This window comes from Amphiura filiformis, chromosome 1, assembly GCF_039555335.1.
Source record: "Amphiura filiformis chromosome 1, Afil_fr2py, whole genome shotgun sequence".
Lineage (NCBI taxonomy): Eukaryota > Metazoa > Echinodermata > Ophiuroidea > Amphilepidida > Amphiuridae > Amphiura > Amphiura filiformis.
In genome coordinates, this window is record NC_092628.1 from 91,104,091 (window position 1) to 91,114,142 (window position 10,052).

Sequence of the window (10,052 nt, forward strand, 5' to 3'; positions counted from 1 at the left end):
TTCCAGTTGAAATACATACTCCCCATTACCCCATACAGAAGATATGACCTTGATCTTCCACATGGTGTAGATTCCAAATGGAGTCACCCATTCATGTAAGTGATGTAACTCTATTTAACAATCACTCCCTGTGTGGAAGATTATTAAAGGTCATGTCTTTCATAGGGGGTGTATGGATTTCAACTGGAATTGCCCATTATAACTTGGCATTGAAAGTGAATCAAAAGTTAACTTCAGTATTGGACGGTTCTACAAAGAAGACTCAAAGTTGCTGTTGAAGAATTTAAAATGACAAATTCTAACAGATTGAATTTTCCGATATATGGATTTAGGTTTATTCCTATAGAATTGGAATGCCATTAGCATTTGCCAGGGCTTGACTGTGCTCCTTGGAACTCCGAAGCTGGTTACAGGTACGAGTACTTTGGAAAATAGAAAGTTTGTACTATCAGATCATTATTGTTTTAACATTCAACATCATTTTGGTAAAAGCGACCAGAATGTAAAAGTGACGGAAATGTTTGAAACTACTGGGGAACTTTTAAATTTTGGCCTAAAAGTGGGTAAAAAGGCCAAGTGATATGGAGCTATTCCATGGTAATGTTTATCAGAGGTAGGAATAAGCACCTGTTTATGCTTGACAAAAGTCAAACTAAAATGTGACTGTTTTCAAATACAAATGATTGTATGATGGTATTTCAACAACACTGAAAACTACACATAATTGCCACATTAATTTGAATTCTACAGCAGTGTGAATGTGTTAAAAAGTTATACAGACCATGGATCATGGAAGAAATATGTTATCTCTTTCATGTTTATATCTTCACTCAACAATTAGGTAAGTTTAGGTGAAACATGTTAAATTTGCCATGATTTAAGTTATATCTGCTCTTGAAATAAAGGCATTGTATAAAAAAAGTATGTTGTATTGTCAATTTATATTCATTGCTGCGTACATCTTCAAGTGATTTACATTATATGATGATTTTGCAGGGTCGTGAAACTTTCCATGAGTATTAAAACGAAATGATTAATCTTTGTGAGGGGTCCCACTTAAATAAAGGCCATACTGCTTCACAATTAGTTTGAGGAAACTTGTCGAACTAAAATTTATCATAACTAGACAATAGACATTGACTTTCATTGGATGAAAACGTCCTATAACAAAAGCTATAGTGAAAATGTAGCTGTACTTTGACCCCTTTGTCAGTTTGTTGATATAAACAATCAGTTATGAGATATTAATAACTGAAAATGATACTGCTTGAAACATCCGTGTTATCTTTGCTCGTACAATAATATAGTTTCACACTCCATTCTCCACTGTCAAGAATTAATGTATTCCGAAAAATAAAGGGCAAACGCATCCGGTATGCCACTATGTGTACCTGAACTTCCTGAAGAGATTAATATTGCAACTTAATTCTCAACCCTAAACTACCTACATCCGTGATGGCCTTTCGTAAATCCTGGGCTTCCTTCTTCAAGGACGATACCAATCTGAGTTCCTCAGCCAAATCAGATCTGGCTAAAGACAATTTTCAAGCTGAAAACGTCTTCAAACGTGAACCACATGCGCGGCATCAAAGAGATGGTGTCACGGATGGGATAATCCGGCGTAAACGGCGCTCAGGCCGTGGTCATATCGGCGCAAGTAACTTATGGCAATTCAATAATAAATTTGGCCAACAAGAGCCAGGGAAGCTGATTGCAGCCACTAGTCTTGCCGTTTGTCCCAACCAAGATGTTGCTGTAGTGGATTTGAGTACCAAACGAATCAACGTATACACCATTGATGGCACATTTCGACATAGTTTCATGACCAATCAAGGTCCGAACGCACAAAATGAACAGTCGTATCCTCGTCATGTTGTAGTCAATAGGACAGGAATATACTTTGTCACAGATGAAACACAGTGGATAAAAAAGTTCACGCCCCTCGGTGAATTTGTTGAAGATTTTCCTGTCATAGTACCACAATGTAAAGCTACTGACACGCTCTGTCCAGTAGGTCTAGCATTGGATGTCAACGGTATTCTTTATGTCGGAGAAGTTAACAACAAGTATGTATGCCGACACAAATCTGATGGAGCCTTCATCAGCAACTTCGAAGTGAGCATTGAACCCGTGTTCCTTGCTGTTACTCCTACAGAACAAGTGATCATTTGCGCATGTCACATCGATACAGGTAGGCCTCTAAGTCAAATCTGTGTGTATGGACTGTCCTTTTCAGAGCCACGAAATCCTAGATTTCTTACGCTTTCTTAGTAGAAATATTAAAGTAATTCCGCTCATTCCACGTGTATCCATAATATCTTCGAAAGATCTGAATCAAAATTGGTTTGTGTCTTCTTGGTCTTGTCGATAATACTTACATGTTCCTTCATTTCACAGATGTACAACTGGTAGACATGTCTGGTCAACTCTTACAAACCTTCAATTCGGACCTCTTGTTTACCCTTCGCCCATTGGAGCGCCGTGTGGAACCCAAATCAACTCGATGGTATCCGACTGGGGTTTGCTACAGGAATGGTGTCATCTATATCAGCAACTACGAAATCTACTGTTTCTCCATTGTCGCTGATAAAGGTACTCTAGTGGCATGTGTGACGCAGGATGTTACTACACCAGTTGGGTTGACTGTTATGGAAGACGGAAAAGAGCTGAAATTGATGGTGGTTGATGAAAATGGGTCGTGCGTGAAAATTTTCACCATTGAAAAACATGAAAAATAAATGACTATAAATTGAATCGAAGGAGGAACAATATTGTAGGGCATTTAAAAATGTTGAAAAAAAAAGTCCGTTTTTTAAAAATTTAAATAGCAAATGCTTCAAATACTAGAATCCCGACAAAGAAATTCGTTTTTGATAGGTGCGTGCAGACCAACCTTCCAGGATGTTAGGCCTACCATCGTTTTGTAGTGAAAAGATGATTTATGGTATAGCTCTTACGATTGTCGCACCCGAATTTATAGTATATTCTCTTATTTCTCAGTCCTACTTTTCATCTGAAAAACTTCGCTGGGCTCCCAATTTTTGTTTATACTTTGGCGTGGTTTTTGACCAAATCAGAGCGATTTTGATTTTTTTTAACATGGCTTATCGTCTTATACACATTTGGTCGGATCTAGAGACGTCGATATATAGAAGTTTTGTGAGGGTGCACCCTAGCCCCTTCTTCCAACTCAATATCCGCGGCCGGTGTTTATGTTCGTCGAAAAAACCCTCAGTCTCATTTCGCGAACTTTTCGGACTAAAATACAAGCATGAAATAGGCCTATGTCATTTGCCCCAAAATTTTATTCAGGGGCGTAGTAAGAGCCTCGGGCCTACAAGAAATAGTGCGGGCCCTTTTAGCATGGCCGGATTTACCGTTGGGCCAGAGAGGCCCCCAAAATTGACCTGTGCTTATTCCTCTTAGACTATGTTTTAGACCAAAATGTGGTAGAATTGCAAAATTTTGCACGCTTCGCGCACATCATACAAGCAAAATTCACCTTCATTTTGGGCTAAAATGGTCCGTTCGCGCACAAATGTCGTAGTAAGATCGGAACAAAAATATGCTTATCTCTCTCTGGGACCAGGGCCAACAAACACAAACAAGTTCTTAAAACATTTATATAAAACGTAATAACATTTAAATGTCTGGCGATATAAAGATCATGAATAAGTTTTTAAAACGTTATTGCAAAATATTTTGTGCAAACATTTCTGCAAAATATTTTGTCAACATTTAAATAACATCCTGTTAGAATATTTTGCATCATGTTTTCCAAAATGTTTTATGTTTATACCTAGTAGTACCTTCATATAACACGACATTTAAACCTTTTTTTATAAAACGTTTTGTGTTTGCTGGGCTAACCTTTTTTTATGAATGATGGCTAGCAATTTTTTTATTGGTTAAAATTAATTATGTCAGTCATTTTTACTCCAAAACTTCTTTGATTTAAATAGTGTCTCATTGTGATCATCCTGCCCTTTAAACTGTGCTTAACCTTATTAAAGGCCCATTCAGTGATCCCAGCGAAAGTGTAAAAAAAATAAAATTGTTTGATTGCTTAAAAGTGAAGGATAAGTCATTCAATTTGTCATTTGGTATTTTTTAAATGAAAAATTTGGCAAAAAACAAAGAAAACAGCAGTATTAACGAAGTTGAAATCCCATTCGAATACATGTAGCTAATTTAGATACTGGCAGTATCTAAATTACAGATTCATGTAAATTCCTTATTTTTGTCTTAAATACAAGGCTTTCGGCTGAATCACAAGTAGGCTATATATATATGGTCGAATCCAACCAAAAGTGTACACGGCATGTTCAGGGCCATAACTTGAAAGTATTAATCAATTGGCATTCGTTTTTATATTGTGTTTATTCGCCTTGATCATACGCTTCGCGCCATATATAATAAGACCCCCTTCTGTGAAAAATTTAGACACAGGGACCCCAAAACATGCTATTTTTACCCATGTTTTCAAAATATTTCTTAAGGTGTTTTTAAAAACATCTAAATCAGTTATGAAAAGAAGTCATTGGATTGAATCTAAATTGATTTCCTGAAAGGTGTGTATTCAAAGATTGCCTGTTCAATTTTTCACATATTTGTACATAATTATGAAATGTTTGTGATAATTTTTTGAGTGGTATTTTTTTACATTACCTACGAATACAATTTTTTATAGCACAAGATATATCTTTAAAAATGGAAATCACTAATAAATGCGCAATTGATACAAGCTTTGATATGTCCAATACTGAAATGCATTGCATTCGGACATCTTTATTATTGTGTTTAGCTGCCAGAAATTCTAAATGGCACAAAGGTAGGTTTGGTAAAAAATATGCATTACCTCCGAATACATGTTAAAAGCTGTGTCATTTCCACAAATTGAGAGAATAGTAAACAATAGTTAAGCAATAGGTGCAGGGTAATACACTCTTTATTTCTACCAAGTTTCAATAGCCTGCGTTTAAATATTTCTGAGATGTCAACGATAAAAGCAAGTATTCGTAGGTAAATTTCGGTAACCGAATGTTACCTACGAATACAATTAGACATCATGACAGTATTGTGAAACACCGCCATTCATGCCAATGCCCATATTGGTACATAACGAAGGCCTGTATGTTTGCTATCAAATCATATGTCAATGAAAGTTGCGAATTCACATACATGCCCACCATGCAAAACTGAATACGGCTTAATTGTTGAAAAATATGTACTGAAATAGACGACGGTCTGCTCATTTGAAAGAAAAATCAGATTCAAAGCAGATTAGAAGGGAATAAATACTTAGATTTGTCAACTGTCATGTGCGCTTCATTTTAAATGTTTACCGACCTTCTGGTTTCTGAGTAATTTGTGTCCAAATTCATTTATTCGAAGGTAACTGTTGACGTTTTCGCTAAGGTTACCTACAAATACCATGGAAAAACGACTGTTCTCATTGTCTCATGATCTAGACAACACAGTGATGGACCCTGGTATAAAGCTATTGTAGTTGCCCTCAAACAAAAGGCCACAAGACGTAACTGACTCCAAGATGGACTTCACAAGTCTGCAATAACGGTTTTAAGCGATTTGTGTGCAATTAATCAAATTAAAGTCACTTTAGTGCCTTTGTTTCTTACTTCAATCCTCTTTCAACCGCTGTGAACCGACATTATTAATACATGATAGGGTCTTAAGTATCAATAAACGCACATAAAGAAAATAATACATTCAAAGTGCTTTATAAAATGAAGTTTTGATTGCGATATCCACCAAAAGTCTAATTCTTACCTACAAAAACAGAAATGTTACTTACGAATACAGCATAAAACATGACATGTGTAATGAAGTGTCCCTACCAATGGAAATTAATTGTCAAAAACTTTAAGCGGTACCCCAGGACACTATTATTACCCATATACGGAGTCATTCAACAATTATTTATTATGTAAAATTGCTGATTAACTACTTGTATATCAAAATGAAGTGGTCAAAATCTTGCTAAAAGCATCAAAAATTTTTGATCTAAGGTAATAGCATTTATTCTTTTGGATGTACCATCTGAAAGAGATTTAAAAACTACAATTTTATTAATTCATTAACATAATAGCAAAATTTAAACCTCTAAACTCAATATAGATATTGTTAAATCGCTCATGTTACCTACGAATACCCGGGTTTCTTCACCTTTTCATTGTATAAAGCGTTAGGTGTACGCGTATAATTCCTAATATTCTTGAAAACATATATCCTACTCGTTCTTATACAATGTGTAAATTGATTCATACTCATTTGATAAATAAAATACAGAAACTGACCTAAACTTCATTTTCAAAAATAAACTAGCATAAATTGACAAAAATCATATTGATCGCGTTATAAAAATAAAAACAAATATTTTCTGGTTGAGCTAGCATTTTCCTGACACCCTGTGGTCTACATTACACGAAAAAAGCGTTAATGGGAATATTCCATATGTTTTAGGTTGATTAGTATTGCGATAGTGAAAGCATCCTAGTGGTATTCGTAGGTAACATTGCGTTTTGATATCACATTTACTATCACTCGTCCTGGATTTATTTTTCAAGATTAGTAATGGCACTTTTGGTTCCTATAAGGCCAATATGTCATCAATCAATGGGCAAAGGGAAAAAATTGTGGAGACATTTTTATTTCGGACTTTTATTTTTGCCCCGTGGACACTTTTGGTTGGATTCGACCATATGTTTACATTCATTAACCAAAGTTCTTGATATCTGATCCAGAAATTGCACTTACTTTGTGTACGTTTCAGCAACACTGTTGCCTTTGTCAACACTTGATGATGAGTGATTCCTACTGGCAACCGACGCTAGATGTATCTCCAGCGTAGGTCTTGGTGTTGCCAGTTGATTTTCCATCTGGGGATTTTCTTGAACCCAGTTCTAGAAACTCATCAAAATGTGTGAGAGTTGATACTGCCCGTCGTCTCTGTTCATGGTGGTGCCCCTCCTCTTTCTAATTTCTATAGCCTCCTTTATCCAGCGTGTAAATCGTTCTTGTTCCGTGCCAATGATCTCAGCGTCCCCCCCATCCAATAACATGATTTTTGTCCACTACATGATCTGTTATTGCCGACTTGTTAACTGTTGTAAGAGATTCTTTTCTACCTGCCCTTGTGACTACTGTGCTGTTGACCTTCTCCACTTCCTTTCTGTGTTCCTCGAGCCGTGTTCCAAATTTTCTCCCAGTCTCCCCTATGTACGACAGATCAAAGTTCAAACAGGGGATCTTGTAAACAGCCTGGGTCAAGTTGTTGGGATCACGCTTGTCTTTTGGGTGAACCAGTTCTCTGCGGAGCGTGTTGTGTGGCTTCATTGCGGTTGAGACATTATATTTCTTCATCACTCTAGACACCCTTTCTAGCTGTTACTCCTTTCACATACGGTAGCACAACCATACCTCGGCTTCTGGTGCTGTCATCAGCTGGTTGCCAGTAGGAATCACTCATCATCAAGTGTTGACAAAGGCAACAGTGTTGCTGAAACGTACACAAAGTAAGTGCAATTTCTGGATCAGATATCAAGAACTTTGGTTAATGAGTTTACTCTACCGATCCTGATGAATTTGTTCAACCATATATGTTTACATATTTATGACATTGACAATGACAAAGGTACCAAAATCTGAATTTTGATGATTTTTGAAACGATCGTCCGGATGAGCAAATCACTGAATGGGCCTTTACCTTGTTGCAAATAGGCCTATTAGAATATTGTCTTTTTTCCCCTATGTAGGGGATAGCGGGGAGCGTTCGCCCTAGGGGCATGTTCGCCCACCGTGCGATTCTCAGCACCGTCGATGGCCATCGGGGAATTTGTTGATGGCCAAATTGGGTGATAGGGCCTAAATGTCATTATGGCATATTAGCTACGCGACATATAGGAACGTGTTCATCGAACTGCAGCCAAAACAAAACAAAAAATTACACCAAAACGTGTGACTCATCATATCATCATCACTTCCAGATTTGGACTTTTCACTTGGAATTGATTTTGATTCGACATCTTCATCACTATCAACATCTCTGTTAGCTAATTCTGTTGCTTAAAATAACGATCTTTTTGAAAACTTCTATGCATTATAATTGAAGACCGAATTAAAAAGACTAGTTTGCGTCTGACGTCAGTGCAAAGGCGCGGCCTGGTTGCTGACTTGCGCAGTACGGCCCGCATTCAGTCTGCTTGACAGGACGTCATACGCAATCTATAGTCTTTTTAATTCAGTCTTCAATTATAGGCCTATCTTTATTTACTGAAACCTGGGCGGGCGGCCCATACGGGAAGTTGTAAGAGGTGGTGCAATAATTATGTGTACCCCCGGTCTGGTGAATGGGGGGTGCAAAGAGTTTTGGCAGGCCAAGGGGGGCAAGCATTTTGGCAGGTCAAATGGGGGGTCAAGCGACTTTTGGCAGGTCGAAAGGTGGGGAAGCGATTTTTGGCACCCATATTTTGGGCACCATTTTTATATTACGCCCTAAAAAGGTATAGGAAAACGGTAGGAACACATTCAAAGTGCAAAATTTCCTGCTCGCTGCGCTCGCATTAGGGCCTATATGATAAGACAATTTAAGGTTAAATTCGGGTTCCCCATTGAAAAATTTGCATGTGTAATTGGGGGGAATAATTTTGGCATGTCAAAAGGAGGGGGGGGGCAAAGATTTTTGGCACGGCCAGGGAGGAGGCAAGCGATTTTTGGCAGACCATTTTGAGGGGTGTAGACATAATTATTGCACAGCCCCTAATTGAACTTGAGTTCATGACCCTGATCGGGAAAGCTCCGAGTCCTCAATCATTACTGGTCGAACACGATAGGATTTCGGTTAATAATAAATAGACGGTTTTCTGATAGCGCTCTCATAGGTCTTTGAACCTGTCTGCAGCCCTCTAGCTTTTGATTCAACAAGTTACTTTTTTGGGGGGGCGGTGTACAACCTTCAAGTAATTATTTTGTGTAAGCTAACCATAAGCCTATTCATAACCCTAATCCTAACCCTAACTCTAACTCTCATCCTAACCCTAAACTAAGCCTAACCAATCAATGACAGTGGCTGTTTCAAGTCTATAAGTCTCCTTGCATGATCGCCTGTCGAATTCAACTACCTGCCTCGACCGGAGACTAAGTTCAAACCCCGGGCCTATTGGGTAGCCGTGTTAAGGCGCCTAAGACTGAAATCCTATCGTATTCGACCAGTAATGCGGCGGCGACAGGAATGGAAGAAGATGGCTATGCCGGTCAGCATGATCTTGTTTGCATTTTGGCAACCAGTGTTTATCTGTTATCGATGATGGATCGATTGATAATCGATAATCAATATTCAGTCAATATAATCAATATCAATCAAGATTAGGTCTACTATTCAAATAGCATTAAAAATGATGTGGAGGGGGGGTGATTTTCAAATCAGGCTTTTTCCTTACGTACTGTCTATTTGTATGGAGGTGTCAATCAACAATCGATAATCGATAATCAATAATCGATAATCAATAATCGATTATCAATAATCGATTATCAATAATCGATTATCAATAATCAATTATCAATATCAATCATGATTGGGCCCGCTATTCAAATAGCATTAAAAATGATGTGGAGGGGGGTGATTTTCAAATCAGGCTTTTTCCTTACGTACTGTCTATTTGTATGGAGGTGTCAATCAACAATCGATAATCGATAATCAATAATCGATAATCAATAATCGATTATCAATAATCAATTATCAATAATCAATTATCAATATCAATCATGATTGGGCCCGCTATTCAAATAGCATTAAAAATGATGTGGAGGGGGGGTGATTTTCAAATCAGGCTTTTTCCTTACGTACTGTCTATTTGTATGGAGGTGTCAATCAACAATCGATAATCGATAATCAATAATCGATAATCAATAATCGATTATCAATAATCAATATCATCAATTATCAATATCAATCATGATTGGGCCCGCTATTCAAATAGCATTAAAAATGATGTGGAGGGGGGGTGATTTTCAAATCAGGCTTTTTCCTTACG